Consider the following 27,998-nt stretch of genomic DNA (forward strand, 5'->3'; position numbering starts at 1 on the left):
AACACAGATTCCGGACCAGACGATGCAATAGAACAGGAGGTAATTTATTTCATTTGTACAAATGGGCCCTCTACTGCTGCAAGCAGCAAGCAAGCGAGAGGAGCCCCGAGCAGCTATCTCACACAGCTTTTAAAGGGCAAAACCACAAAATTAACATATTATAGGCTGGCGTAAGTTCATTGGATAATTTTCAGTAGCGGGCCTTGTATGGCAGTCTAAAAGTGGTAATGTCGGTGGAAAAGTACTAGGTCAAAGGGATACATTAGGGGAGGGGGTCTCTAGGAGAGAGGAATAGGTTGCTACGTGCCTTGCAGCTTTCTTTGTTAACCTTGAGCAAGCGTAGGGAAGGGGCTTATCTACAAGGCAGGTGTTCTGTGTATCTCTGGTTAGTAGCTGACTGCTTTCTCTGTGAACCAGTTTACTCCCCATTTTCCAAGGCCGTCTCTGGAACAGTTTGTCTCAGGAGTCTTATTATTTTATTTTTAAGAGGCTATTTTTATGGTGGCTCACAGCCGCCTCTTTCAAACCAACGGAAAGGAAGACCTCTCTCTCTCTCTCTCTCTCTCTCTCTCTAACTCTGCCTATCAAAAAAAAAATACTGTTTCCTGTTAAAGGCTTTGGTGTCTCATCTCTGTTCATGAATTCTGCTACAGTAAGACACTGAGGGACATTCTCTGTCTCTTTGAGTTTTAGATGTCTCATCTACAGAATTATTTGCCAGTTTTATACATGGAAATAATAAAAAAAATATAGCATGGAGTACATGCTAAGTGCTCCAGAAATAGGAACAATTATTATTTTTACCACAGGATTTCTCCTTATTTTGAAAGGAAACATGTGCTACTAATTATGGTGGTTTGTGTAGTTTTTTCTTTTGTGCCTAATGCTCACATAGCAGAACTATAGCTATGCCTGTTGTGTCTATATTATATGTGCGTGTTGTTTGCAGACACGAGGAGTCCATCTCCAGCTTCAAGCTGGATTTTCTCAAAGGAAAACTTAATTCGATTCACTTCACTTCAATTACCACTTTACCTGGTAAAGGCCAGGTAAAGGGGACAGCTAAGGGACAGTGCCCTAAAGAAACTTTACCCCTGAGAAGCAGTTTGCCAGGGTTTTTACAGCAAAGGTTAGGAAAGAGTCCAGGAGGTAGAAAAAGGAACCAGGAGGGCCCTTCCTGCTGAAGCAATTTCCATCTCCATGGATGCTATCATTACAACTCAGACTCAGCCTGGTTTCTTGCAGCTTTCCTTCTTTGTGGTGGTCTGGCCCACTGTGAGTACAATGTTGCAAAATCGGCTTGCCTGCACACCAGTGAAAAACAACCTCTGCTGACTAAATGTTTCAGGAATTCTGGCTCCTCTACTTGTGCCTCCCTCTTGCCTAAGACAAATTCTTCCTTGGAATATCAACTCTCAGAATGTCTGCATTGGGAAGGCCAGTGTTGTGGTGCAGTGGGTTAAACCACTGCCTGTGATGCCAGCATCCCATTTTGGAACACCTGTTGGAGTCCCAGCTGCTCTGTTTCTGATACAGCTTCTTGCTAATGTGCCTGGGAAAGAAGCAGAGGATGGCCCAAGTACTTTCACTCCTACCACCCATATGGCAGACTCAGATGGAGTTCCTGGCTCCTGGCTCCAGCCCGGCTCAGCACCAGCCATTGTGGCCATCTGAGTGAACCAGCAGATGGAAGATCTCTCTCTCTCTAACTGCCTTTCAAATAAATACATCTTTTTTTAAAGTCTGTATTTTGTGCTTAGAAAGAACTCATATACTTTCAGCCACTATAATTTTTTGTTGTTTTATCCTGATTGACCAATTACAACAGCACCACAATGCGGAGCATACATGTGAACATGCACACACATGTGCACACCCTCAGGCATGCACACACAGAAGAAATGGTACCTAAGGTTAGTGCAAATTTTTTTTTCTTTTGACAGGCAGAGTTAGCGAGAGAGAGAGAGAGAGAGAGAAAGGTCTTCCTTCCATTGGTTCACCCCCCAAATGGCTGCTATGGCCAGTGCTGCACTGATCCGAAGCCAGGAGCCAGGTGCTTCCTCCTGCTCTCCCATGCTGGTGCAGGGCCCAAGCACTCAGGCCATCCTCCACTGCACTCCCGGCACACAGCAGAGAGCTGGCCTGGAAGAGGAGCAACCGAGACAGAATCCGGCGCCCCAACTGGGACTAGAACCCGGTGTGCCGGCACCACAGGTGGAGGATTAGCCTATTGAGCCACCACGCCAGCCCCTAGCTTTTTTATTAGCTTAGAACAATGGAAGTGTTTACGTGGTACCACCCCCACATCCCAGGTGAGAGGAGGTACTTCCTGGGGAGGGGTCTCCTGATTGACAAGTAGGTGAACATGGCAGCACATAGCAAAGGAGGTGCAGATTCCAGCTCATGAACTTAAAATGATCTCTCTAAGTTGTTCTACATCATAACAGTTTAAGGGAGTCAAAGAGACTAAAACCATATACAAAGAAGTACCTCTCTTTTTGGGGCTCAGGATTCTGGCTAAGAAATTCCACATGGGCCTTATGCCAGTATAAAAGACTATTTCCTGGCCAGCGCCGTAGCTCACTAGGCTAATCCTCCGCTTTGCAGCGCCGGCACACCGGGTCCTAATCCCGGTCGGGGCGCCGGATTCTGGCCTGGTTGCCCCTCTTCCAGGCCAGCTCTCTGCTGTGGCTAGGGAAGGGAGTGCAGTGGAGGATGGCCCAAGTGCTTGGGCCCTGCACCCCATGGGAGACCAGGAGAACTGCCTGGCTCCTGGCGGCAGCCATTGGAGGGTGATCCAACGGCAAAAAGGAAGACCTTTCTCTCTGTCTCTCTCTCTCACTGTCCACTCTGCCTGTCAAAAAAAAAAAAAAAAGACTATTTCCTGTTAAAAGTACCTTGTCTTGATACACAAATCTTGCTACAACCTAGGTTCAGGAATATGAGCAGTTAGGAATAGAGATGGCATTTGGATTAAATTTGCACAGTATAGAACTGGGATTCCGCATGATACAGTTTCTGAAAGGAATCGCAAAGATAATGAGACTGATTTTGATAAATAATACGTTGCTATTATGAGCTTCCTATAATTCCTCTCCATATATCTTCTGTCTCCAAAGTTACCTACTCATAATAGCTGCTGAAATCCTCCTTCTCTTCTTTGAATCCCATAGCTCTCTGCGTTGTTCTTTCCTGGTTTGGCTTCTGCCTGTTCTCTCCCTTCCCCTCACACGGTATGTGAGATCTTCTTTTACCCCTGCCTCAAAACCACACATAACATTATAGAACTTGAGCTCCATGAAACTTGAGGTGGGAAAGCGTTATTTTTTTTTTTAAGAAGCTCCCAGTTCCATCCCTCTTCTTGTGACCCATTAGAATGTTTATTTCTTACTTCCTGAATGTTTTTCTCATGATACATTTTATCACAGAGAATTCCTGGGGAATAACATTCTCTACTTTGTTATATTTAAAATTAAAGGAGAAAAAAAATTACATGAGTTTATGTCCCTCTCTACTTCTGATTGCAGCTTCCTGTTATTGCACATCCTTCAGGAGGCATGTAACAGCCCAAGTACTTGGGTCCCTGCTACCCCCATAGAAGACCCAGAGTTGAGTTCTGGTTTTCTGGCATTGGCTTGGACCAGCCCCGGCTGCTGTGGGCATTTGGGGAGTAAACCAGATTTGCTAAATGGGGGTGGGATCTCATAGGAAAAAGTTCTCTCTAAAATAATGTTTTCTGGGAGCCAGATTTGTGGCAGAGAGTGTGAGCTGCTGCTTGTAATACCAGCATCACTATTGGAGTGCTGGTTTGAGTCGCTGGTGCTCACGCTAATGCTCCTGGGAAAGCAGTGGAAGATGGCCTAAGTACTTGGGCCCCTGCCACCCATGTGGGAGACTCAGATGGAGTTCCAGGCTCCTGCTTCTATCTGGCCCAGCCCTGGTCATTGGGGCAGTTTGGGGACTGAACCAGCAAATAGCAGATCTCTCTATCTGTCCCTCCCTCTCTCCCTCTCTAACTCTGTCTTTCAAATATATATATAAAATCCTTTTTTGAAAAAGAAAAAGTGTTTTTCAAAGACATGGTGAATCAACCAGCAAAATAGAGAAAATCAAATTCCATATTTGAGTTTAACACAGAGAAAATGAAAGACCACACAGGAAAGATATTTAAAATTATAATGCCAGAAAAGTTGGATATTCCTTTAAAAACTTTGAGGCCATTGATAAAAATGTTTATAATTACTCAACATATCAAACTAAATGAAATCCAAATATCAAGTAGAATCACTGATTATAGAAAATGTAACTGAAGGAAACTCTGAGAGCATGCTGTGGAACTTCCCTCTCACTGTGGGATGCCTTTTCCAGTAATCCCAGCATAAGTAAATCCATCTTATGCTTCAACATATCTCATGTGTCAAAAAACAATAGACTTGGCCGGCGCCGTGGCTCACTAGGCTAATCCTCCACCTGTGGTCCTGGCATCCCGGGTTCTAGTCCCGGTTGGGGTGCCAGTTCTGTCCCGGTTGCCCCTCTTCCAGTCCAGCTCTCTGCTGTGGCCCGGGAAGGCAGTGGAGGATGGCCCAAGTGCTTGGGCCCTGCACCCACATGGGAGACCAGGAGGAAGCACCTGGCTCCTGGCTTCGGATCAGCGCAGCGCCAGCCATAGCGGCCATTGGAGGGTGAACCAACAGTAAAGGAAGACCTTTCTCTCTGTCTCTCTCTCACACTGTTCACTCTGCCTGTCCAAAAAACAAAAATAGACTTCACCACCACTCCTCAGTAGATAAGATTCCAAAATTTAAAGACATTTATCATTTTCCAGTGGTTTTCTCTTTAATACAAATTCCCCAATTTCTTAACACCTCTCAGATCACAAGCTTATTCTTAAAATATGTTTAAACTTTAAAAAACATGTATTTCAGAGACAGACTAAGAGAGGTGGAGATGGGGGGCAGAAAGAGAAATCTCCCATCTGCTGGTTAACTCCCCAATTGCCCACAGCATCCAGAACTGGGCCAAGCCAGAGCTAGGAGCCCAGAACTCAATCTAGGTTTCCTGTGTAGGTGGCAAGGACCCGACCACCTGAGCCATTCTCTGGCTATATCTTAGAGTATGCTTTAGCACAAGGCTATAATCAGAAGCAGAACCAAAACTTGAACTCAGGCAGTCTGATATGGTATGTACATGTCCTAAGAGGTATCTTAAGTGCTACACCAAATGCCTGCCCCTATTCTATTTTTAACTGATGAATAATACTTGTATGCATTTATGGGGACAATGTGATGTTTTCATATATGTTTACATGTAATCTTACTAAGGCAAGCTAATTAACAAATCTTTCACCTCACAGGCTTGTCATTTTTTGTAGTAAAATTATGTGGACAAAGGTGTATTAATTTTGCTCAAGGTTCTTTTTTTTTAAAAAAAGATTTATTTTATTTATTTGACAGGTAGAGCTACAGAAAGAGGTAGAGACAGAGAGAGAGGTCTTCCATCTGCTGGTTTACTCCCCAGATGGCTGCAATGGCCAGAGCTGCACCGATCCAAAGCCAGGAGCCAAGAGCTTCCTCCGGGTCTCCCACATGGGTGGAGGGGCCCACAGACTTGTGCCATCTTCTACTGCTATCCCAGGCCATAACAGAGAGCTGGATCAGAAGAGGAGCAGCCGGGACTAGAACTGGCACCCATACGGGATGCCAGTGCTTCAGGCCAGGGTGATAACCCCCTGCACCACAGCGCCAGCCCCTGCTCAAGGTTCTTGTCTCACACACAGACAAGCATTCTAAGTGCAGACACATATAAAGTGCACAAAGTGGTAACAAAATGTATTCAAAAGTTGAGAAAATGAATACACATACACACGAGTGTGGATTGCCCCATTTGGAAAAATACTCATCATGAGTGACCAGGGGATTTCCGGAAGGGAAGAGGGGTGGGGAAGGGGAGAGAGAAAAAGCAACTGTGTAGCACCTCTAGATGTGGTCATGGCCAAAGAAGACAGAGAGGGAGATCCTCATATTGGCCCCTTGTATGGCAGCGGGTAAGGAGCGGCACCTCTACAGACATGAAGTCACTTGGGAATGTTGTGATACCTACACAAGTTCCTCATGGAGCTTGATCTTCATAGTGGCCCCCCTTAGGTCCCAGATGAAGCCAGGGCATCCTAAGAAAGGGGCTTTCGGATTGACAAGTAGAAGGATAGAATTACATTTGGAGCCTTACAGCAACTTCCAGCTCTTGTGGGCCTATCTAGCTGCCTCTCTATTCACCCCACCTCAAAACAATTACACTTTACTGTTTTGGCCAGTGCCGTGGCTCAATAGGCTAATCCTCCACCTGTGGCACTGGCACCCCAGGTTCTAGTCCCGGTCGGGGCGCCAGATTCTGGCCCGGTCACTCCTCTTCCAGGCCAGCTCTCTGCTGTGGCCCGGGAGTGCAGTGGAGGATGGCCCAAGTCCTTGGGCCCTGCACCCCATGGGAGACCAGGGGAAGCACCTGGCTCCTGCCTTCGGATCAGCTCAGCGTGCTGGCCGCAGCGGCCACTGGGGGGTGAACCAACAGTAAAGGAAGACCTTCCTCTCTGTCTCTCTCTCACTGTCCACTCTGCCTATCAAAAAAAAAAATCTACTGTTTTATCAACTTGGATATATACAATACATTGTTCCTTATTAGTCCCTAAGCTTACTCCTCCTAACTGAAACTTTGCACCCCTGACCAACACTTCCTCTCTCCTCCATTCACCTCCTTCCCCCAGCCTTCTGTTCTCTACTCCTATGAGTTTGACACATGTGAGATCATACAATACTTGTCTTCCTGTGTGGCTTACCTCTTTTAACATAATGTCCTGCTGTCCTATTCACATTGCTGCAAATCACAGAAATGCGCTTCCTTTTTAAGGTTGAATCACATTCCATTATCACATGTGATAATGGGCTCTTAGGTTGGTTTCCTGCCTTAACTATTGTGAACAAGGCTGTAATAAACTTGAGAACGCAGGTCTCTCTTTGACAGACTGATTTTAGTTTTTGGATATATACCAGTAGTGGAATTGCTGGGTCATGTGCTAATTTTATTTTTAATTTCTGTGGATTCTCCACACTGTTTTCCATAATGGCTGTGTGAATTTACATTCTCAACCACAGGCATAAGAATTCCCTTTTCTCTGCACTCTTACCAACAGTTGCTATCTTTCATCTTTTTGCTAACTGCCACTAGAACAGGTGTGTGATGCTATCTCATTGTGGTTTTAATTTGCATTTCTCTGGTGATTAGTGGTGGTGCGAATTTTTTCATACATCGGTTGGCCATTTGGATGTCTTGTTTTGATAAATGCCTATTTAGTTCCTTTGCCCATTTCAAGATTGGATTATTTGTTTTCAGGCTATAGAGTTGATTGAGTTCCTTACGTACTTTGGATAGTAACCCTCTATCAGATGTGTAGTTCGCATGTATCTTCTGCAAGCCTGTGGCTTGTCTCTTCACTCTATTAATTGCTTCCTTTGTAGCACAGATGCCCTTTAGTTTAATGCAATCCCATTTGCTTATTGTTGCTTTTGTTGCCATATCCCAAAAAAACCTTTCCCAAATTATTATGGAGCTTTCTCCTTGTGTTCCAGCTGTAGGTCTTACTTCTGTCTTTAACCCCCTTTGTCTGACTTGTGTACATGAAGCACCACAAGGTTTTTTTTTTTGTTTTTTTTTTTGTTTGTTTTGTTTTGTTTTTTTTTTGACAGGCAGAGTGGACAGTGAGAGAGAGAGAGAGACAGAGAGAAAGCTCTTCCTTTACCGTTGGTTCACCCTCCAATGGCCACCGCGGCTGGCGCACCGCACTGACCCGATGGCAGGAGCCAGGTACTTCTCCTGGTCTCCCATGGGGTGGGTGCAGGGCCCAAGCACTTAGGCCATCCTCCACTGCACTCCCGGGCCACAGCAGAGAGCTGGCCTGGAAGAGGGGCAACCGGGACAGAATCCGGCGCCCTGACCAGGACTAGAATCTGGTGTGCCAGCGCCGCAAGGCGGAGGATTAGCCTAGTGAGCTGCGGCGCCGGCCACCACAAGGTTTTTAAACAGCTTACTTCCTAGCAGGGCTCCAGCTTCTCAGTATCAGTTCAAACTTGTCCTAACTGAAGCAGTATGCTAATTTATTTTTTAGTTTGGGTTTTTTTTTTTTTTGAGGATCTGTGCTTCACAACTCACAATTTTTAATTTTGAAGTTTCTCAGGTAGTAAAATAAAAAATTAACCAAGTCCTGTTATACAGGACTTTTAGCATACATAGCTTTGTCAGTAAAAATGGTGACTTTCTGGAGCAACTTCTCCTGCTTCCAGCAGATGGCACTGGAGATCACGCACAGTAATTTAATCTACGCGGCCGCTTTCCATCTCCTCAATGTCATAGCATAGCCAGAAAATAGGGGCATTTTTAAGGGGCCAAAACATAAGAATGCTTATCTGAGGATGGTGTAAGGACCCCTTCCTTCAGCTGTCCTGAGGCCCAAAGGAGCTTGCCAGTTTGCCACGTCTTCCAGAGAATTATCTACACCGTGCCCTGGGAGGGTGCTGCCCCAATCTCGGGCACTTCTGATTCACTTGGAGCCTATTGTAAATGTACATTTTGAAAATATATTTCACAAACATTGGTCCCAACATCTGTGTCAGTGAAAGAGCATCGAGAACGTTTGTGGCAACAAGAACAGTGATTTGAAGAAGATGAAAAAAGCAGAGATTTCAACACAGAAATTTATACTAAATATGCAGTAAAATGAGATACACCACCCAGGGTGAGGTAGCAACAATTCTGAAGGCATAGAGGGAATCATGCTCTTTGTGAAAATGTTTTGGACTGAACTGCTCCCCCTCCCCCTGAAATTCAAATGGAAAAGTCCTAAGTCCCCAAGTAACTCTATTGGAGGAGATAAGGCCTTTGAGGAGCTGATTAAGGACAAACGGAGACAGAAGAGTGAAGACCTGATCCAACAGCATGGACTCCCTTACACAAACGACACCAGAAACCTTGCTGTCTCTTTTGCCCTGCCATATGAGGACTGTCTGCAAGCTCTCACGAGAACCCCAACCATCCTGAAACTCTAACCTTGGGCTTCCAGCCTCTCGAATTGTGGGAAAATCCATTTCTACGGTTTATGCCACCCAGTCTATAGCAGTCCTAGCAGATGAATTTACCATTTTCCTATAGCACATCATAATAGGCAGAAAAGTAACTGACAAAGTGGAAGCACTGTAAAATATGTGACTAGAAGATCAATGTTAATACCAGGCACCCATTAACCCTTAGGACAAGTTCAAGTATATTAAAGGCATATGAAAATACTGTTGCGTAAAAAGCCAGGGAAATGGTAGGTACATTTTTTTTTCTTTTTGACAGGCAGAGTTGGACAGTGAGAGAGAGACAGAGAGAAAGGACAGGTCTTCCTTCTGTTGGTTCACCACCCCCCCCAAATGGCCTCCAGAGCCAGCACGCTGCGCGGATCCGAAGCCAGGAGCCAGGCACTTCACCCTGGTCTGCCATGCGGGTGCAGGGCTCAAGCACCTGGGCCATCCTCCACTGCCTTCCCAGGCCACAACAGAGAGCTGGACTGGAAGAGGAGCAACCGGGACAGAATCCGGCGCCCCGACCAGGACTAGAACCCAGGGTGCCGGTGCTGCAGGCGGAGGATTAGCCCAGCGAGCTGCGGCACCGGCTGGGAAGTACATTTTATTTATTTGAGAGGCAGTGTGACAGAGAAAAGGGGGAGGTGACATCTCCCGTCCTCTGGTTCACTCTCCAAATGCCTGTGACAACTGGGGTGGGGCAGGCTGAAATTAGCAGCAAGGAACTCATCTAGGTCTCCTAAAGGTGTCAGGAATCCAAGTACTTACGCTATCACCTGCTGCCTCCCACGGTGCAGATCAACAGGAAATGGAATAAGGAACAGAACCAGGGCTTGAATTTAGGTGTGTGTGTGTGTGTGTTGCTTACTCTCTGTACATAACTGTGCCTTTCAAATAGAAAAATCAATCTTTTTTAAAAAGAGATAATCTAAATTCACTTCTCCCAAATAACCTCAGAAGCCAGAGAAAACACACAAAACCTGAAGAATACAGGAAACATATTTGCTCTTTATGATGTCACTGGTGCTCAGGTGCACAAATATGTATCTACGTGCTTAAACAACACTGCTGATCACCACTCCTACTCGCCAGTGTATGGAGCTTAGAAGAAGCTCTTATTCATGCTAACAATCCGCTTTTCCGGAATGTGTGGTCCAACACTGTTACCATGATTATATTCATTTTACAAAGTGAAAATATGTTGCTGTGGGTGCTTTATTTTACATTTGGTTTCAAGATGATTTTCCATCTTGATTCCCTCATTTTTTATTATTAAGTATTTTATTATTAAGCATTGAGTATTAAGTATTAAGTATTATATTATTAAGTATTAAGTAGTTTATTATTACGTATTTTACTATTAAGTATTAGGTATTTATTATTAAGTATTCACATACTTGTATTTCACATACAGTATATCAAACAACGTATAATTCACTTTACCAAATGTAAGATTTATTTCTATAAGCAATTCATGCAACATGTTAAAATGAGACACTGTTTAAAAATCAAACCAAATTCACTTTGTTAGATGTATTCATACTGAAGTTTTGACAATAGAAAAATTTCAGCTTATGTCTGTATTTAAATTAAGGAAATGATCTAAGTAAGACATATTTATAATCTGAAATCATGTTTAAAGCACAATGAAAATAAAACAAGAAAAAACAGTCTCACCATGGGAAAAACTGCATGTGACAGCAGCTGCTATCTGTGAGGACACGACCCACCCTGTCAGACGTCTTTCTCACAAAACAGTGTATGTTCTTCATCTCCACAGCAATGGAAAGTGCTCCAATGAATGGGAATGGGGCACAGCCCAGAAACTGTCATGTTTTGTTATTCCTTTTGCTCAGAATTTTGGTGATATAGATTATATTTATTAGGCAAAGTTTCACATCAAAACAATTGCACCTTGAAAGATAAAATAATAAAGACGAATGTGAAAAAGCAGCACAGAGGACCACCTGAGTTTCAAGAAAATCAAACATCGGTTCAGAACTCGAGTTTACTTGTGGCAATCATTTTATCCCTGACATACCTTTAAAAGTTGTCGCTGATTTGAAGAAAATGGGCATGTACCACAGACATAAAAGTGCGTCTGTGTGGACTTGAGCAACAAAATGTTATGAGGCCCAGCGAACCTGAGATTCTGATTTGGACTCAGCTAGAAGTCTCTCTGAGCTACAAGTCTCTGAAAGTTTCTGCCTTCTAATGTGGGAACCAAGAAGTTTAGATACTTAAAGATTCTTCCAATGCCAATTTTCTGGACTAGCATATTCAATATTATTGTTTTTCCAATTTGTGTGCAATGTCAAAACAGCCAGCTCATTTAAAATTCTTAAATCTAGCATTTGCTAACAAGATCCGGAAACCAATTAGTAAAATCACCTGCAGATGGGCTCTGCTTTTAGCTCATCTAAGGTCATAATTTTAGAGATAAGCTTTGATGTATACAAACTGGTAGTGAATTTTAAAAAGATTCAGCACTCATCTGATTAGCATGGTAATCTCTACAGTTGTCCCCATGGCTACAGCTACCATCAAGCAAATCGTGAACAGCTGGAATGTATCTAAAATATGAAGTCCTTACACAATAAAGCTGCGTGGCTCTGCTTTACTGTGTAATATTTTAATGGACTATTGAGAGATGATATAAGCAGTATCACTGATGTACCTGATTTTCATCTACAGAATAGTAGTGCACATTCCCTCATCAATCAAGATTAGCAAACACACTGTAGTTCACAGGTCTACTTGAGTATGCTTGCTCTCTTTATGTATCATAGCAAGTGTTATTTTTCATTTTTTAAACTTTTATTTAATAACTAAATTTTGAAAGTACAACTTCTGGATTACAGCGGACCCTCCCCTCACAACCTCCCTCCCACCCACAACCACCCCATCTCCCACTCCCTCTCCCATCCCATTCTTCATCAAGATTCATTTTCCATTATCTTTATATACAGGAGATCAACTTGGTATATACTAAGTACAGGTAGGTATGGATGTAAAGGGAGACACTTTCCCCACATCCAAAGATTTTACACTTCCTATTCCTCAAAGGAAAATCATCAAATCAGCATTCTTTATGATCTGCCCACCTGCTAATGCCTAAAAGTCAATTCAACATTGATGGGGCCAGCGCTGTGGTGCAGTGGCTAAAGCCTCCACCTGCAGTGCTGGCATCCCATATGGGTGCTGGTTCACTTCTGATCTGGCTCCGCTTTGGCCTAGGAAAGCAGTAGAAGATGGCCCAAGTCCTTGGTCCCCTGCACCAGCATGGGAGACCCAGAAGAAGCTCCTGGCTTCAGATCGGTGAGGCTCTGGCCATTGCGGCCATCTGGGGAGTGAACCAGAGGATAGAAGATCTCTCTATACCTCTGTCAGTCTCTCTCTCTCTCTCTCTCTCTCTGCCTCTGCCTCTCTGTAACTCTGCCTTTCAAATAAATAATAAATCTTTTAAAAAAACATACATTGATAATATCAGTAATTAGGACTGGCATTGTGACACATGGATAAAGCTGCCACCTGTGATGCTGGCATCCCATATGGGCACCAGCTTGAGTCCCAGCTGTTCCACTTCCAACCCTGCTCCCTGCTGATGGGCCTATGGAAACCTATGGCACAAGGCATAAAGATGCTCAAAATGGTGGGAGTCAGTAGACACTAAATCATTGTTCTTTTTTTTTTTTAAATTTATTTGACAGGTGGTGTTATAGACAGAGAGAGACAGAGAGAAAGGTCTTCCTTCCATTGGTTCACTCCCCAAATGGCCACTACGGCCGGTGCTATGCTGATCCGAAGCCAGGAGCCAGGTGCTTCCTCCTGGTCTCCCATGCGGGTGCAGGAGCCCAAGCACTTGGGCCACCCTCCACTGCATACACTCCATACACTCTTAGTGACCAGAGAAAAACCATATCCTGGAATCCAGAGCCCAGCACCTTGCATAGAAACTGTCACCTGACAACTCCACAATCAAGCAGCTGTGCTAACTGAAATCACAGTACCCATACAGTTTACTCATAACTCTTTGGCAGCCCCATCACACCCCTCAGGGCAAATCCAAGCCCCTCATCTGTCCCTCTCCAAGACACCCCCACGCCCACCCATGACAGGCTGGCCTCCCGGCAGCCCCAACCTGCCGCCACCGCTGACCGGAGGCCCTCACCTTGTCGGCAGTCTCAGCAGCCTTGGTCAACGTTGCAGGGGTATCCCCATGGAGAAAACAGGGGCTGTTCCCACAGTCCAGGCTCCATTAAAAATTGTGGCAGTATCCTCCCAGTGCCGGGGGCGTGACCACTCTAGGCAAGGTGTTCTCTCTGTTCAGCACAGACATGGGGTGCAGATGCCCATCAAGTTGAACCCTGGGGATGACAGGGCAGACCCTGGGATGCAGCCAAGATGTGTGGCCAGCCGGGGTGGGGGGGAGACATGTAGGTACAGGACAGGAGGGAGCGGCCACCATCATGAGGGAAGGGTCGACCAGGGGTGGCAGAGGCACCCTCTGTTGCTGCTGCAGGTCAAGAAGACAATATTGATCCTGTGGCTCCAGAGAGGGCTGATGGCAGTGGCAGCAGTGGAGGGGTTACCTGAGGACCAAAGCTGGTCACTGCCGGGAAGAGCACTAAAACCTATTGTCCAGGCTATCGTCCAGGTGCCAGCGCTGCAAGGTTTCAGCCGTGCTCCACAGACCCTTGGGCTCGGGAGAAGGGGGGTGGTGGATTCTGGACTGCAGCCTCAACTGGCATGCACAGCTCTCCCTGCCTCACTGCGCCTCCGCCCTGCTTGCCCAGGTGGAGGTCATTGCAATCCTGTTTGGCCAAGATCCAGGTCGCAGAGTGGACCCAAAAGAGTGTGCTGCCCAGGCCAGAGCGTTGGCCCAACCTGGGGCATGGCACTGCAACTCTGCCCTCTGGTGGCGGGTGCCAGGCATGCAGTGCCCTAATGGGACCTGGGCTCTGTCCCTGCAAGGCTCCTGCCTCCCAACCTCCCCCTGTAAGGCACGGGACTGCCCTGGCTCTGGATGCAAGAGGCAATCCCTATGGTGCCAGTGCAGGGGCCTGGCTTGGCAGCCTCTTGCCCACAGGCAGCACCACTACTGCCCGAGGTCTGGCTACTCCCACGTCTTCACAGGTCCTGCGTCATCCCTCCTGCATCAACAACCCATGCCTTTTTTTCTGTGTTGCACCCTTCAAGATTCAAGAAAGGATTACCAATTTCAGTCTCTGCTAATTTCTTCTTACCATCACTCGGGCTGCAGACAAGTAAAACACAAAACAAAAATTAGAAAAGAGGGTCACTATCTACTACAGATCTTCAGAATACTGGCTCATTTGCCTAGCATGGAAGGAGCTGAAGAAAAATATCCAAGACATTGTCCACTGCTCTGTAAAGACGTTGTTTTTTCACTAACATATCATCCATTCCCCAAATTCTAACACGGTGCTTGTGTGGAGCAGGAAGTGAATGAATGTGCTTGTGTAAATACAAGGGTACTTCAAAAAGCTCATGGAAATGAATTCCTTGGGGCAAATAATTTTGAAATCCATGCACAGTTTTTTTTTTTTTTTTAAAGCTATATGTTCATGAGTAAACCTTGTATACATGGATTCAGAATTTCGGTGCTGGTAGCATGGGTGTGTTTTCTTTCTGGAATAGCATAATTCATCCCAAGGGCCTTTATTTTGTTGATGGAAATGTTTAATCTTATCACATCACTAAGCATAGACTGCTGATTATACTATCTTTCTCACAGCTACCATAAAGATGATAAACTGAAAAACTCATTGCCTTCTAGTCACTGTAAGTCAGTACAAGAGTTGTGCCCTTTTACAGTTGTTCAGGCCCTAGGATCTTTCTCCAAAATGAAGATGTAAGTTACTTTCCTCAAGTCTCTACTGTGTGAGTGCTGAGAGAAAACTATTAACTGTTTCCCTATAGCAAGAATCGTGCCCATGAGTTGCATTTGACAAATTCCTTGAATCTCAGATTTTCTTTACCTCCTTTTCTGTCCCTTCTTTTGCAACTGGAAGGATTGACTTTAGGGTATTTCTTTCCTGATTCAAAACCTACATGCATTGTGAAGGCATATATTTTTGTCCCTTTTATCCTGCAATTGTTGTCGTCTCAGATTTTTCACACAACCATGCAGTCATCTCTAATGAGAAGAGATCCCATTAGTATCCTTCACTTTAGCATCATGAATGGAAATGCTTCATGTATTTCAGAATTTCAAAATAATGCTGCAATTAATCTAAAACATCATGCATCAAATGGATGTCTTACTGCTACCCTCTGAAATCACATATGTGCTCTCTTATCTCTCCAACTTTCAAATGTAAAGATATTACCAACACATATGAAATCCTTTTATTCCAAGAACTATGCACATCTTCATTCCCCCATAGATAGCTGTCCCTCAGCATCTGTGGGGAATTGATTCCATGATCCCAAAAGATAACAAAATCCACAGATGCTCCTACCCCAATATCAAGTAGAACTGTATTTGCATATAATTTATGCCACCCTCACATATCCTTTTAAGTGACCTCTACATCTCCTACACTACCTCCTACAAATTAACTGTTCTGTAAGGAATGGAACTTATACTTCAGAGAATAATGATAACGAGAAACTTTGCATCTTATATTCTCTTTCTGGATTTGGCTGAAACCACAGGATATGAAGAGCTGCCTGTACATTTTAGTGGGCATTAAGCAGAATAGAACTACCACAAAACATGATCATTTACCACAGAATTTAAAATTTTCCAGAGAATACTGAAAGCACCAGTGTAATTCCTGGTAGTGGAAAAAATATAGGAGCCAAGGTCTAGTGAGCCCAAGTGTTTATCTGTAATAGGGAATAATCAGATGGAGCTGCAATATAGGAAAACTTTATGAAATTTGTGTGAGAAAAGATTTCCAATCTCCCCCCTGGTATATGGCTATGTAGCAATCAAAGGAAGCTGAGAAATACACAGTTGTCTTCTGGCCCCCGAGTGACCCAGTGAGACCAGAAGAATGACCCAACTGAGCTGGGCCTCCCTCAAAGCCTTAATCATGTACAAATGACTATCGAAGCCAAGAAGTCACAGCGTAATTCTTTAGGTGAACAAAGATAGAAGTGCACAGATCACTGGGTATGTCTTCTATAAACTAAGCAAAGTAATGTGCTCTGCGTGTGAGAACAAGATTTTACATCATTCACTGGATTTACAGATTCACTAATATGGGCCATCAGTAAAATATGTTTAAAACAATAGAGATTTCCAATGAGAGACCTGAGCCTGGATCAAGGTGCAGCTAGTTTAGAGTAGGCCTCCATCTCGTAACTCGGGCCTGAACCCTAAGCCAAAAGCTCCTGAAAAGAGAATAAACTTCCCCTGCGATAAACTCCCCTAGCAACAGCCAATCAGCAGATAGCAGGGAAATGCCTAAAGTTCCAGGTGTCTTTTCAGGCAGTTAAGGTGCTTGATGACATCCTGAAACCCTGTGGTTTGCCACCTACACCCAAGCGGCTCAGACCCTATACTTTAGCCAATCATTTTAAAAAGCATCAACCCCAAAGCCATCTTACCACCTTTACTAGGTCCATTCCCACCCTTGGATGCACTAATCAATCAGAGAATTTATGGTGACTTAAGAATATTTCAGATGATTTTGCTTACAAAATTGTTGATGGAGCTCAGATGTTCTGAAAATTCCCATTGAGTTCTGGAATGTGATTTGCATATTGAAGGTTTATGGGCATCATTCGAAGGACTGTAGTACTGAATTTTTCCTAAATGACTTCGCATTGATGAAAATAAGATAGGAATTAAAATCGAGAAGACATATATGGAAAGATGCTATGATTCACGTTTTGCTCTGGACACAGTATAATGCCAAATTTTCCTACATAACAAATTAGTGGAGTGTGATCATGGCACTCTACAGTCAGGTAACTGAGCTTACTCTCTTTTAAAAGTGGGTGGGAACTGAGAATCACTTATGTTCTTTATGTCTTCAAGTTATAATATTTCATTATTAATGTATGATTTTCTGAAGATTCTTATAAAAGTAATATATGGTATAATGAACATCATCTTCAGGATATCCAGAATATTTTTTTTTATTTTTTTTTATTTTTGACAGGCAGAGTGGACAGTGAGAGAGAGAGACAGAGAGAGAAAGGTCTTCCTTTGCCGTTGGTTCACCCTCCAATGGCCGCCGCTGCAGCCGGCGCACCGCACTGATCCGATGGCAGCAGCCAGGAGCCAGGTGCTTTTCCTGGTCTCCCATGGGGTGCAGGGCCCAAGCACCTGGGCCATCCTCCACTGCACTCCCTGGCCATAGCAGAGAGCTGGCCTGGAAGAGGGGCAACCGGGACAGAATCCGGTGCCCTGACCGGGACTAGAACCCGGTGTGCCGGCGCCGCAAGGTGGAGGATTAGCCTATTGAGCCACGGCGCCGGCTCAGGATATCCAGAATATTGAAAATAGTTATTTGCCCAGGAGACATCAACCATTTCATAAATGGTATAAAAACATAAATGTCAAAATAGGAAAAAAATGAATAATTACAAAACAAAAAATAAAAAGATATAAAAAGAACAAAAGCCCCTCAAAATGAAAAATGAGAACATAAAACTCAAAAAACATAGGGACTGGCACTGTGATCCAGTGGGTTAACACCCTGGCCTGAAGTGCCAGCATCCCAAATGGGCACCAGTTCAAGACCTGGCTGCTCCACTTTTGATCCAGCTCTCCACCATGGCCTGGGAAAGCAGTAGAAGATGGCCCAAGTGCTTGGGCCCTGCACCTGCGTGGGAGACACAGGAAAAGCTCCTGGCTTCAGATCAGCACAGCTCCGGCCATTGCAGCCAATTGGGGAGCGAACCACCAGATGGAAGACCTCTCTCTGCCTCTCCTCTCTCTGTGTAACTCTGACTTTCAAGTAAATAAATAAATCTTTAAAAAACTCAAAAAAATAGATAGAATTAAAATGTGATTTGGTATGAACACGATTTTAAATCCATTCAAAGGATTTTATGGTATGCATCTTTATCAAATTTTGATGAGATTTCAGAATATGCGCTTTCATGAACTTTCTGTGACTTCATGATGGAAAAAAAAATGTATGAAAATGCTACCATGAAAAAAACTATGTGTGGGTTTAAATTTTTTGTGTCAATATCAGCTCATATTTTCATTCTGTTTTTATATATTTCACTGTATTCTTAAATACTGATTTTATAGTAACTGTTGCATGTCCCCTTGAACAATGGAATTGGAAATTCAAGACTGAAATGGGTTGAGCTGAAATTTTGGAATCAGATCATTCCATATTCCTTTTTGAATAATTTTGTGAAGTGTGAAGTGTACAACATGATTTCCCCCAGTCAGAAAACATGACATGACTCCTTTGAAGTCAGTTGCAAGCCAATTTGTTTATTTCTGGACAGAAAGAAAAATCTGTCAATTTTTTTTCTAAAAACACTCTTAGCTTCATGGTGGAGTGTAGGGAAATTAGTGATGTCCAGCTGTGAATATGCTACCACTAAATGAAATAAAATGATTCATTTTGGAGAGTTGGGTGGCCCCCTACTAGATGTGAGTTTTGCAGCTTGCTTTATAGGGTCGATTACTGTTGTTCCAAAGCACCAGATATAATGAGATGGTTCCATTTCTGTTGAAAAAAAAAAGTGAAATAATATTCTCAGATTCTGGAAATATCCCAATTCCTGATTAAAGAACTGCCCTCAAGATTTCCCCTAAGAAATGAGGTAAACATCATTAAACCAAAAGACACACATGGGAAGGAACTGATAATACATGTCTCCAGGTTATGAACCAAACTTCACCCTGTAAAAAAATTGCCTTTTGCCAATAATAACCTAGGTTTGCAGAGTGCTTGCTGGCACTACTGAGGAGAAGTTAAGAGGAAGCCCTGAGAAACCATGCCAATGGAGCTCTTGAGTAACAGCGGACAGAGGACACAGCTGTGCCCTGGAATCCTCTTCCAATGCAGGATTCCGGTCAATCGCCCTACTTGACATGGGGTCAGATTCCAGGAGTGGCATTATTTATTTCACTGAAGATAAAACCTAAGTTTTCTTAGGACATATTCATAAAGTAAACTCAGTATGAGAGAGAGAGTGGCAAAAAAAGTACTTTAAAGCCAAGTGTCACACACTCATAAAGGAGTGTTTTCATGAGGTTTCTGAGACTTCATGCAGACAATTTAAGGAAAATATGTGTTATGAAAAAACCATAGATATTATACTTTCTGAACCCAACAAATCCCCACTCTTCATTTTTAGAAGATTTACCTTTATCTTTGAATACTCTTTGTGTACAAAGCATTGGAATTAACCCCTGATGAAGCAAAAGAATAAGGGCAGGTAAACTGAAAGGACCTGGTAGCTTGGAAAGTGTCCATTCAGTGTGCAACTGCGAACACACATGGAACCACTTGATCCACAATGGTTGTCTTGGTGTAGGTGCCTCTTGGGCAATTTTCTACTCAGGAATTCCATCCATTCTTGGACAGAAATTGAATGTGTCAAGCAAAAACAGAAAACTTGTGCAAGCAGTCCTTCCTGTGAGGTTAAATGAAGTGCATGGGGAAAAAAATCCTAAGCAGTCATGGTAACTGTGCTCTTCTGTAACTCAGAAGTCAGAGGACAGTGCACTGGGTGGGCCCATACCAAGCGCAGGCTTGGCATCATCTCCGGCTGGAGAATTCACTTGGTCATTATAGTGGACACTGGTCTGGTCTGCAGTAGCAGGGTAATTTGTTCTGCTGAAGAAACACCAGGGAGCAGGAAAAATAATGTTAGGTGAGAGCATGATACACTCATGGTGTGGATTTCAGGAGGTTTGAGACAGCTTAGAGATAAGCTTATGAGAAGATACAACTGATGAGCAAATTGATACCTAGAGTAATTGCTTTGTTGGACCAAAACAACTTCCTATTGTACCTTGATTCTTATATTTTAGTTTTTGTCTTTGAATACCAAATTGTCTTGCAGCATTAGAACTACTTTTAATGAAGGCAAAGAAAAAAATGAAACAAACTTGTAGCTTGGAAAATGTGAATTCAGTGTTGTACTGCCAACAAGTGTGAAGAAAACATGAAGACTATGTGGTCTTAGTTTATGGGCCTCATGGGCAATTCTCTACCAAGGAACTTCACCCACCAGGGGAAGAAACTGAAGATATTTCAAGCAAAGTTTAAAAACAAACATTTTGAAACAGTAGTCCTTAGTCTTATGTTAAGTAAAATACAGAGAAAAGAAAAGAAAATCTTAAGGAAAAGAGATCCTAACTCAGCTTTCCAGCCACTTGAAATGCAGAGGACAGAAGACATAGGTGGGCCCATCTAGGCTCAGGCGTGGCATCCTGTGCCATTTCGAGATTTTGGCCATTCACCCTACCTGGTATTGTGTCAACAGCAGCGGTAGCATCAAAGCACCTGTAGAATGACAAACAAAAGTTGTCAAGATATTTCAGACAACAGACCCATCTCAACATCTGATGGCAGCAAAAAAATTTGAAATCCAAGCAAATTGGCTCCTATTGTGGACTTGAATGAGTTTTCTGATACATCATTAAAATCAGTTTCTTAAAGTATGGATAATGAAAAAAAGCTCATAGTTTAATAATTTTAGAACAAAATTCTTGTTTAAATTCATTTTTAGTTTTTTTCCCCTTTTATCCTTGACTATTATTTGTATCTTAACAATCGCAACTACTCTTTCAGAAGACAAAAAGATTATGATAAAAATCAAAGGTCTGGTAACTTGGAAAGTGCCCATTTGGTGTTTCTCTAGGAGTCAAGGATAGAATAGGAGGAATACAAAATGGAGTAGATGAGGTTAAGTGCCCCACGGGAAATTCCCTGGCAAGGAACTCCATGCTTCCTGCACAGGATATGAAGAGTCCAAGCCAAGTTAGAAAACTTCTACAAACATTTCTGCACAATAGTTCTTAGTGTAAAGTTTAAAGATTTGTACCGAAAGATAAAATCCTGGTGCTTTGGCACAGTAGGTTAACCCTCCACCTGCGGCACCAGCATCTCATATAGGTACCGGTCCTAGTCCCAGTTGCTTCTCTTCTGGTCCAGCCCTCCACCATGGCCTGGGAAAGCAGTAGAAGTTGGCCCAAGTGCTCTAGCCCCTGCACCCATGTGGAAGGCCTGGAAGAAGCTCTTGTCTGCTGGCTTTGGACCGGTGCAGCTCTGGCTAGTGTGGTCATTTGGGGAGTGAACCAACAGATGGAAGACCTTTCTCTGTCTGTCACTGTCTGTAATTCTACCTCTCAAATAAATTTAAAAAATCTTTAAAATAAATAGAGAAAACCCCAAGGAATCAGGCCAGCTGTCCTCATAAGTAAGAAAAAGAGGAGAGAAAACATCAGTAGGCCCACTGCAAGGTTAGGCCTGATATCCTCTCCCAGTGGAAGATTTTTGTCAGTCACCATATTTGACACTGGGTGGGCTTCCCCTGGAGTGTCATTCATTCCATTGCAGAAAAAAATAAAGCTCTCCTAAAACATTTTCATAAGAGACTCATCTCAGTATCAGATAGTAATAACAAATTACTTTAAATACCAGCATCCTACACTTACAGTGGGGATTTTCATGAGGTTTCTGAGACTTCATGTAGAAAAGCTAAGGAAAATATATGTTCTGGATTCATTTTTAGGTGTCTAATTTTACCTTTGAACACTATTTGTGTAGAAAGCACTGAAATCACCCTGCATTATGGCAAAGGCATAAGGAGATACTGATACTATCTGGTAACACGAAAAGTGTCCATGCAGCGTGCAACTGTGAGGCAACGATAGAATAACAATGCAAAACACTTTTCTTATTTTAGGTGCCTCTTGGGCAGTTCTCTACCCAGGAATTCCATCCATTCTTCATGCACAGAAACTGAGGATGTCAAACAACATTAGAAAACATGCACAAGCATTCTAGAAAATGTAGTTCATACTGTGAGGTGAAATGAAGTTTATCGGGAAAAAATATCCTAAGGGATCATGTCAACTGTGCTCTCCAGTAACTCAGAAGACAGAGTACAGTAGACACGGGTGGTCCCATAGAAGGTCAGACTTCTCACCTTCTACCACTGGAGGATTTTGGTCAGTGAATATACGTGACACTGTTCTGGTTTGGAGTGGTGGGGGAAATTTCTTATGTTGAAGAAAAACCAGGAGTTATCTTAGTATATTTGAAGACAACATATTCATTTCAACATGGAGCAACAGTAAAAGAAAAAATATACTGAAACATAATACACCCATGATGTGGACTTCATGAGGCTTCTAAGAGGTAAGTTTATGTAAATACAATGAATGAAAACTTGATGCACAGGTTTAACAATCTGGGGGAGCAAAACAAGTCCTCATGCTAACTTCCTTCTTACATTGTTTAATTTTTGCCTTTGAATGCATTGTGTACTGACCGTTACACTACCCCTTGGTAAAGCCAAAGGAAAAGGATGGAAAAAAATGAAAGCAACTGGCAAGTTGGAACATTCCCACTCAGTGTACTCCAGCAAGCAAATGATAGAAAAACATGAAGCAAAACACTAGTCTTAGTTTAGATACCTCAATGACAATTCTCTACTAAAGTACTCCTTCCTGTGAGGAAACTAAGGTTTTCAAGCAAAGTGAGAAAACTCAAACAGATATTTTTGAAAAGTAGCCCCTAGTGTTAGGTTAAAGGAAGTGCATAGAAATGAAGAAAAATACTCTCAGTAACTCAGAATGCAGAGGACAGAAGGCTTCAGCTGCCATTGAAAATTTTTTTTACTCTGTCATCATACCTTACACTGATTCGTACTCCAGGGTAGCATTAAATCACCTGTGGAAGATAAATCAAAAGTTTTCTTAGGATATTTTCAGAACACAATCATTTTATCAACTGACAACAGGAAAACATTATTTGAACCCATAGAAATACATGCTCATAATGTGGATTTTCATGAGTTTTCTGACACAAGATAAACATAGGTTTATTTTTGTTTATTTATTTATATATTTTTGACAGGCAGAGTGGACAGTGAGAGAGAGGCAGAGAAAGGTCTTCCCTTGCCGTTGGTTCACCCTCCAACGGCTGCTGCGGCCGGCGCACCTCAGTGATCCTATGGCAGGAGCCAGGTACTTCTCCTGGTCTCCCAAGGAGTGCAGGGCCCAAGCACTTGGGCCATCCTCCACTGCACTCCCTTCCCTAGCCACAGCAGAGAGCTGGCCTGGAAGAGGGGCAACCGGGACAGAATCCGGCACCCTGACCAGGACTAGAACCCGGTGTGCCGGCACTGCAAGGGGGAGAATTAGCCTAGGGAGCCGCGGCGCCGGCCAGACATAGGTTTATAAAGATAGGTACAATGAGAAAGCGGCTCATAGATTTAATAATTCAGCGACAAAAATGCCAATTTCAAATATATCCTTAGATTCCTTATTTTTATCCTTAAATATCGTTTGTGACTTACCAATTGCAAACACCCCTCAATAAAGAAAAAGCCAGGTATAGACAAAAGGAAAGGATACGGTAACTTGGAAAGTGCCCATTCCGTGTTCTGCTGGGAGCCACACAGAGAACAACATGAAACAAAAGCTTTGCCTTAGATTAGAGCCCTCAAGGACAATCTCTGCTGAGCAATTCCATCCTTCCTGGAGAACAACCGAAGAGACCGAGTCAAGTTAGTGGTCACATGAACATTTTGAAAATGGATTCTTTGTGTAAACTTAAAGAAACTGTATGGAAGTAAGAAGAAATCCTAAGGAAATACACCAAAGTGCTTTTCAGTAACTAAGAAGATAAAGTGCAAAAGGAAAGTGTGGTCCCACTCTAGATTCGGGCTGAATATTCACACAGTGAAGATCATGGTCAGTCACACACCTTGACACTGATTGGATTTCCATTGTGGTGTTACTTATTCTGTTGATGGAAAGAACTAAGGCTGTCTAATGATGTTTTCAGAAAACAGACCCATATCAATACGCACATGGTGTAAAATAAATTATTTTACATCCCACCATGTTTAATTCATAATGATGATTGTCATGAACTTTATGGTACCCCAAAACAGAAGTAAAGGAAAATGCATGAGAACAAAACAGATAGATAGGAGAGTTGTTAAACAATTCCTATTTTAAATTTCTTCAAGATGTTTTATTTGTATTTGAACAGCAGCTGAGAACAAAGCATCAGATGACCTTAGGCTATAGCAAAGGGGTAAAGATAGACAATCGCAAAGTTTCTGGTAACTTGCAAAGTGCCCATAGAATGTGCAGCTGTTGGCCAGTGAGAGATGATGCGCTTCCACATGACGGTCTTGTACAGGTGTCACATGGGCAAATCTCTATCGAGGAAATACGTCCTTCCGTGGCAGAAACTAAAGGTTTCAGGAACATTAAGAAAACATAGCCAAACGTTCTGGGAAAAGCAGCTCTCAGTATTATCTTGAAAGCATGGCAGACACACTGAAGAGGAGTTCTCAGAACTTATGCCACGTGAAATCTTCAGCATCTCATAGATCAGAGGACATAAAACATATGGACCCCTACTGAGCTGAGGCATGGTATCATTTGCCACTGGAAGGCTCTGCTCAGTCACCATGCCTGATTCTGGGTTTGACTCCAGTGAGACTATCATACTTCCTGTGGAAGAAAAAACAAAAGTTGCCTAAGCAGATTTTCAGATGCAGATCCAACTCCATGTCAGAAAGCAGGAACAGAAGTGATCTCCAACCCAAACAACACATTCTCATAATGTGGATGTGCACAAGTTTTCTGAGACATAATAAGGGTAAGTCTACAAAAATCCAAATTAGGAGAAAATGGGGAGATGTTGTCATGTTTTGAGAGAAAAACAACTGGCAAGGTGAAAATCATTCTTAGAGGTTTATGTCCTTGCCAATCATTTGAGTTTAAAGAATTTCCCTTCCACTTGGAGAAAATGAGACAACAGTCATAGATGAAAAGAAAGGATCCAGTAATTCAGGAAGTGCTCTCTCCATGTCCCAGTGGGAGCCACGAAAGAACAATATGATGCACAACCCACTGTCCTAGTACAGGAGCCACATGGATAACTCCATCAGGGATCGGGTCCCTCCTGGACAGCAACTGAAGACTTAAATTCAACATGACAAAGTCATGCAAATATTTAGGCAAGTTTATCCTTCATGGAGGGCTCCAGAAATGTAGATAGGATGCGACAAGCTACTAAGCAACCATGCCGACTCTTCAGTAAAGCAATAGACAGAATACAAATGACACGGCTGACACATGCCAAGCTCAGGCATGCCCTTCTCTTCGCATGGAGGATTTGGACCAGGTATATGTGTGGCAATGGTTAGGATTTCCAAGTTGGTTAGATTGACTCCGCTGCAGATATACCTAAAAGTGTCTTCGGATAGGTTGAGAAAACACACTCAACCTGCTATTACAAGCAAATCAATGATTTGACATCCCAGCAAATGGCACTCAAAATCAACACTTTCTGGAGGTTTCTGAGACATCATAAACTAAGAATCAACTACATATCAGAAGTACCAAATGCAAAGCTAGAATACTACAAGGAAAAAAGTGTGTGGCACGTGGTGGTATAGAACTTGTGTACCAAGCATTGCAGTGACCATAAACAGCTGCAAAAGCATAAGGAGAGAGAAACTGAACATCTTTGTGATCTTGGGAAGCGCATACTGAGTGTAGAGCCACAGGAAGCAAACTGGCTGTCTCAGTAAATGTGCCCCAGGGGCAGTGTTGTACCTAGGAACTCTATCCTTCCAGGCCAGAACATCAAAGGTTTCCAGCAACCTAAGAAACACAAAGGAAAAATTGAAAAAGCAACCCCTAGTGTTCAGAGAAAGGATCAGCAGAGAATATCAAAGGAACTTGTAAGGCATTCTGGTATTTGAGCACATCAAGTGCTCAAGAGAACAGAGGTTAGAACAGAAGTGTACCCAAAGGGAGACTGGTGCTAGCATCATTGGACACATTTGGAGTTTGATCAGTTATCAGACCATCCTAAATGTCAGATTCCCATGTAATCATCAGGTCTTTCGGTAAGGGAAAGAAAATAAGTCCTCGGTGATTTTTCACATCAGAGAGGAATAAAATCAGTATTTCTGAAACACAGAGATGAACACACTCACAATGGATGTTCCTGACAATTCTGACTCATGTTCCTGTACATGCAAACATGCATTATGGGAAATGGCTCATGGATTTCAAACAGCTAGAGTAAAATCATTTCCTGCGCTCCACTCATTCTTAAAGGTTTTCTTTCTGTCCAGGGACATATCTTGATACTCCTAATTGCAAAGACAATTCCAGACAGCCAAAGAATAGAGAAAGATGTAATGAGAGATCTGGTAACATACAAATGGCACAAATGGTGTCTACCTGGGAGACAAGTAAAGTCACAGGTAGTCCAAGAGTGTTTTTTAGTTTGGTACCATCTCAGACAATATCTGAAAAATTTTCTACTATATTTACAAATGTTCGAATGGGGAACACAGGAATGGAACAACATGCAAATATAGGTGCAGGTTGGCTCCACTGCACACTGGAGCATTAGGTTCAGCGAGAAGACTTGACACTTGATTAGAGTTCTGCTATTATTTCATCCATGGAAGGATCCAGGCATACTGAACTGAGTGACTGAGAAGACAGATTTCATTCAGCATTAGTATAGAGTAACAAAAAATAACTTCCTAACTAAAGAGTAAGGAAGAAAAACTAAAAGGCTCTGCGAACATTCAAAAATGCCGAGTCGTTATGCAGCAGTGTTCAGCCAATGATAGGACTCACGAGGACAAAAGGCAGTCATGGAGGACACGACTTGCACACGAGCACTTCTACACTGAAGAAACGCATCCATGTTAAGCAGAAGGATGAAGATTCCAAAACAGGTAGAAAACACAGACATATTTTCAGAAAAGGAGACACTTAGCAATAACATTCCACCACAAAAATGTCACGTCAAAAAGGAACAACAGCAGTAACTCTAAAGCACAAACCACACATGAGCCAAACAGATTGTTCCTAAGTTCAAATGGGGGCGCTACAAGTTTGGGGACAACGATCTGTAACAAGATTAGAGACCACAGAACCTACAAAAAACCAGAATGAAACAGAAAATCTTGGATTCACAGAAAGAGGTCACTGAGAAAAATGTCCTGAATCATGGCAAATTACAGGAAACAAAGTACATATTACAGTGCAAAGGCAAAATGGGCACAGAGAGTCAGAGAAAACTGTACCACTCAGAGACAAAAAAAAAAAAAAGGGAAACCTTTAAGGAAGGTGAGGAAAATCGAAGCAAAACAGACTGAAAAAGCAGCGTTAAAGGCAGTACAAACACTGGAGGAAAAAATGAAAGATCTATGTAAGCAAAAGACAGAGAAATCCTAGGTCACAGGACACCTTCTGGTAACAAGGAAGCACTTTGCAGAAGCTTCCCAGTCCCGGAGGCAATAGGAAAGCCCGTTCTCGCTCAAGGAGCCCCGGCAACCCAGCGGGCTCCCAGGGGCAGAGGACACAAGGCACACGGGCCCCTACCGTGGTCGTGGTCGTGGTCGGGGTCGTGGTCGTGGTCGTGGTCAGCCTCCTCGGTGCTGGGAGTCATGGTTGGGAGCGGCACGTCCGGAACAGGTTCCCGGGTGCCGGGCTCGGCGTCTGCGGAAGAAGAAGAGACATCACGCACTTGGCCTGAGTGAGGGTCTCTGCCGACAACACACCTGCCTCCGCCTAGGAAACCAGGCAGAGCAATGTTCTCCCGGCCCCACACCTCCCGACGCCTCATGTGGGTGGGTGCCTAGGTCAGAGTGGAGACAGCACGGGCGCCTGCCTGCCTAGGCCACAAAGAATCCCGGCCAAGGGAAACTGGTGGC

General features: G+C 43.3%; 1 protein-coding gene and 1 long non-coding RNA gene across 12 annotated transcripts in view; one reads left to right on the top strand and one right to left on the bottom strand.

Annotated features, from left to right (window-relative positions):
• Positions 1–27,998, top strand: part of LOC138843592 (rho GTPase-activating protein 20-like) — a 1,064,354-nt gene that overhangs the window by 434,178 nt on the left and 602,178 nt on the right. The gene's annotated exons all lie outside the window — the stretch shown is intronic.
• Positions 24–27,784, bottom strand: LOC103346930 (uncharacterized). The gene is made up of 5 exons (XR_011378547.1): positions 27,667–27,784; positions 22,926–22,963; positions 20,532–20,569; positions 13,282–18,781; positions 24–11,024 (listed from the first exon to the last, which is right to left on the bottom strand). It is a non-coding gene; the product is annotated as an uncharacterized lncRNA (long non-coding RNA).

Source organism: Oryctolagus cuniculus, chromosome 8 (assembly GCF_964237555.1).
Source record: "Oryctolagus cuniculus chromosome 8, mOryCun1.1, whole genome shotgun sequence".
Taxonomy (NCBI): domain Eukaryota; kingdom Metazoa; phylum Chordata; class Mammalia; order Lagomorpha; family Leporidae; genus Oryctolagus; species Oryctolagus cuniculus.